Source organism: Hibiscus syriacus, unplaced genomic scaffold (genome assembly GCF_006381635.1).
Source record: "Hibiscus syriacus cultivar Baekdansim isolate YM2019G1 unplaced genomic scaffold, ASM638163v2 tig00110429_pilon, whole genome shotgun sequence".
NCBI lineage: Eukaryota > Viridiplantae > Streptophyta > Magnoliopsida > Malvales > Malvaceae > Hibiscus > Hibiscus syriacus.
This window is the reverse complement of record NW_024062733.1, coordinates 12,252,096-12,257,042: the sequence shown is the minus strand read 5'-3', so window position 1 is coordinate 12,257,042 and position 4,947 is coordinate 12,252,096.

Genomic DNA, 4,947 nt, shown 5'->3' with positions numbered 1-4,947 from the left:
GAGTGTTCTTTGGAGATTTTGGATGTTATAAAGAAATTTATGGAAGTAAGTTAGTTGGGACAAAGGATAATGTGTTTGTGAATTACTGCATCGGCATTATGTGTGCAACCCACGTAATTCATAATGATTTTGTGAATTACCATATCGGCACTATGTGTGCAACCCACGTAATTCATAACGAGTTTGTGAATTACTGTATCGACACTATGTGTGCAACCCACGTAATTCATATCGGCACTATGTGTGCAACCCACGTAATTCATAATGAGATTATGAATTACTGTATCGACACTATGTGTACAACCCAAGTAATTCATAATGAGTTTGTGAATTATCGTATCAGCACTATGTGTGCAACCCACTTAATTCATAATGAGTTTGTGAATTACCGTATAGGAACTATGTGTGCAACCCACATAATTCATAATGAGTTTGTGAATTACCGTATCGACACTATGTGTGTAACACACATAATTCATAATGAGTTTATGAATTATCGTATCGACACTATGTGTGCAACCCACTTAATTCATAATGAGTTTGTGAATTACCGTATCAGCACTATGTGTGCAAAACCACATAAATTATAATGAGTTGAAATATTCAATTTGTATTTTGATATTTATGATATACTTATGTTTTAAATTCACCTCGTTATTATTATGCCTCATTAAGTGATTATTTAGCATGTAGGTATTAGTACAGGCGGAGTAAGAGTGCAACTGACATCGTAAATCAAGGGTCATCTCATCAGTAACTGTACGACAACTATGTCTACTTTTGATGTTATTAGATGGCATGTAATAGACTTATGATAATGCTCTGAAAAGTAATTGGCTTATGATGATGTAATATTTAATATGTTCGAATTTTAAGATTTGTTTACATACTAAAAGTTAATGAACATTTTATTATTATTAAATTAAAATGTTTTATGAATAGAAACAAAATTTTAATGGTTTTTCAAAATTTTGCAATGTTTTTAAAAGTTAAGTGACATATATTACTTGTGGACGAAAACATATACGAGAAATGGGTGTTACATATTTCATCCCATATAGGGGTCTCCGGAAAGGGGACCCCATTTCCCTGTATTTGTTTTTTTTTTGTGCAGGGGCTTTCCGCTTTACTGATTGACTTCCAACAGAGAGAATTTCTTAAAGGAGTTAGAACTAGTCTGAGAGGTCCCCGGATACCTCAGCTTTTTTATGTTGATGACAATCTCATTTTTTAAGGACTCTTTGGAGGAATCCCAAAAGATTAAAAGTCTTTTCAGCATCCATGAAGACGCCTCTGGTCAGAAAATTAATTATGATAAGTCGAGTATCTATTTCAACAACTATACACGACGATAACACAAAGACAACATTCTTAGGATCTTTAATGTTGTTGAGAAAGATGATCTGAGATAATATCTTAGGCTCCCGCTTGTGGTAGGGAAATGAAAGATAAATACTTTCAGTTTTGTAAGGAACAAAACTGCTAAGTGTATGTAACATCCTCCATACCGGGTTAGTGATTATATTGTAAAGTTTCAGAATTTGGTGATTAAAGTAGAATGATTGAAAAGTTCAATAACTTATTTGAGCTATATTGTGTAGGATCAATTTATAAAGAATAAGGATTAGAAGGACAAAGTTGTCTTTTCATAGCAGGATAATTATTTGGGTTAGTATTATATTAACCCACGTGGAAGTTTAGGAAACCAAAAACAAGTTTCCAGAGTTCTCCTCTTCTTCATACGTGAGACCCAAGCTAAAGGTAAGATATCTTTTTAGTGAATTTCTTGATGAATTTATAGTTGGTTTATGACCATTAGACAATAGCTAAGCTTAAAGGAAGTTTAATTTGTTTTAAAACCATAAGATGAGGAGTATATGAAGAATTAAAGAAAAGAAGTAAAAGAATGAAATCTTGGAATAGAGTTCATAATAAGAATTGGAAGTGGGATTTGACTTGTCATCAAGCTAATTAAGGAATAGAAAGTGTTAGAATAGGAATTAGAACATGTTGGAATTTGAGTGAGATTCTTAAATTCTATATGGAGGATTGGATTTTTAAGTTTTAGAGGTATTGAATGGATAATAATTAGTTTAAGTAAGTGTATGCAAGTTAGGGATATAAAAGGTGGTGAATTATGTAGTGTTGAGAGGATTATTTCGTGCTAAAAATAACATTTCTGGGTTATGTGCATCGATACACATTCAATGTGTACCGATGCACTATCAAATAAATGAACATCGAATGCAATTAGTATATGGATGCATAAGGAGTGCATCGATGCACCCCCTTAAAAGAAAACATATAATGTAATTTGTGTACTGATGCACTGGTAGTGCATCGATACACTGTAGAGTGCATCGATACATACCTTTATTAGGAGATGAAAATAACTTTTCTTTTAACCTAAGAAATGATAGTTTAGAATATATTAATTAGTATACTGATAAGTATTAATGTATTACTATGTAGATACAGAGCCTAAACAAGTTCCAAAACAATTGCCCAGTAAGATCGATCGAGGGAAAGGCAAAGAAATATAGGTGAGTGCATATGCATAACATGATTATCGTAGTGTATCCAGTTCTAGACTTGTGATAAGTCTAGATTCAATACATTGATGCATAATTCATCTCATATTATGAAACATAATAGGAATTCATATTATGTGTATTATGTAGTATGTTTAAATGAATATGTATGCAAAGTTATATGAGCTATGTGATGAAGGTGAGGAATTCACATGTCTACGTGATATATTATGTAAGTTGAGAAAAGCCCATGTTATGTAGATGAGAACTATAGGTATAGTTGACATGCCAAGAGTAGAGGGTCTACGCGGTCATTTGGGACATATATGTATTCCTTGGAACATGTTTGATGTCTTTTGAGACACATACTTGGTCCTTAGTATATAGTATATATATATGATTCTTAAGGAATTTTCTACGTGGTCCTTAGGGGCATCTTATATAACATTACGGTGTAATTCTACACGGCACTTCGGTGCATTTATACGAGCTGTGGTGACAGCATAGTGCACAACCTCACAGTACTCACATACATTAGGTTCTCAGTATGGTATCATGGGCCAATAAACTTATTAATACGAATTCATGAATGTTAATGTAATATGCTTATAGGTAAGGAACATGGTGATATAACTGTGTTGATTACGTATATAATTTCATTTCATTTCATCTCATTATGGCATTTTCATTACAATTCATTGTTATTATTATTATTATATTACCTCACTAAGTCGATGACTTAGCGTGTGACTGTTTCACACGTAGGATCTGAGAAAGTAGACGAGACAAGTTAAGCAACTGGACAACATTACTCCTGCAACTATCAGATCAGAAGCAACTTAATCAGTAGGTCATTTTGTTATGTAAATGAATGTTAGCATGTAATCAAATGGTTAAGTTGTGAATGCTCTGAGTATTTTGATAAACTTGTATTAACCTATGTATATTATCGTATTTTAGTTATATAAATCCAAATGTTTTATAATTTTTTAAGAATATTTTTTTTGATAGTCAATGTCACATCTTGGACTCGTATCCGGGTCGAGTATGAGTTGAGGGTGTTACAGTGTATCCAGGGATGGACAAAGAATCTTCTCTCGTTCAGGGGCATGGAGGTTTTTCTTAAGTCGGTTGCTCAGGCTCTGCCCACTTATGTCATGTTTTGTTATCTTCTCTTGGAAGGTATCATTTAGGATATTACCTCTCATATTCGCTCATTCTGGTGGTCTGGCAAACAAGATAAAAAAAGGATGGACGATGGTGAAAGAAAATCTGTAGATCCAAGAGGGAATGAGGCTTAGGTTTTAGGGACCTTAAATTGTTCAATATTGTGCTTTTGGGTAATCAAGTTTGGAGGTTTATTCATATCCCTGAGTCCTTAGCATGACATGTTCTTAGTGCAAAGTACTTTCCCAACCAAGGTCTTCTAGAAGAAAAACTAGGTGAGTGACCTTCTCATGCGCGGATAAACATTTTCAAGGCTAAGGAGGTGTTAAAAGAAGGCTTCTTCTAGAGAATTAAATTTGAAAGTAAAAGGAAGTTCTTTAGTGATTCTTGGGGAGATTCCTCTCATGTTTGCTAGTTAAACTCCTACGCGGATAATGGCCATCGTCGCTTTAAATATTATGATTTCATCCTTCCTGGAATTTTGAGATGGGATAAAATTTTGGTTATGAGAACCCTCCCTATTGAAGACTCGGACAAGGTTCTGGATATTTTGTTTGCGCCAACATCAGGGGACAAAGTCATATAGAGCCATCACTCATTGGGGGTGCTCTTCTATAAAATTGGGCTACAACTGGCTTTTAATTCGCAAGAGATCCTAATGGATAGTGAAAAAATTTGGAAAACATTGAACAAGATCCCAATTCTTCTTCAAATCAAGATTTTTGGATGGAAAATCAACCATAATGTAGTTCCAACAGGTGAAAAACTTGCCCTAGTTTTTTTTCCTAAGAGGTAGTGCCATTTTTTTGTAAAGACAATATTGAAACTCTGATCCACACTCTTAAATACTTTCATTAGCCAAGAAGAATTTTACAATCATTGGGCCTCAAAAATGATATTTTAGAGTGGTAATGAATCACCTATAAAGAGTGGTTGGATTGGGCAGCCTCTCAACTTGATTTCATTGGACTGGCGTTATTTGTTTTACTACTCTGAAACGTCTAGAATAGGCGCAACAAGTTAGTCCATGAGGGAAAAGTTTAGAAGGATAGAGAAATCATCATTGTTGCATATAATCTTTGTTCTAAATTCTTAGAAATCAATGGGAGTAGGGCGCATCAAAAGAAACATCTTTCAGATCGAGAAGATGGTCTAAACCCCCTGATGAGGTTATCAAGAGAAATATGGATGGCGCGTACAGTTTTACAGCTAAGGTTACAGCCATATGAGTGGTAGCATGAAATTCTCA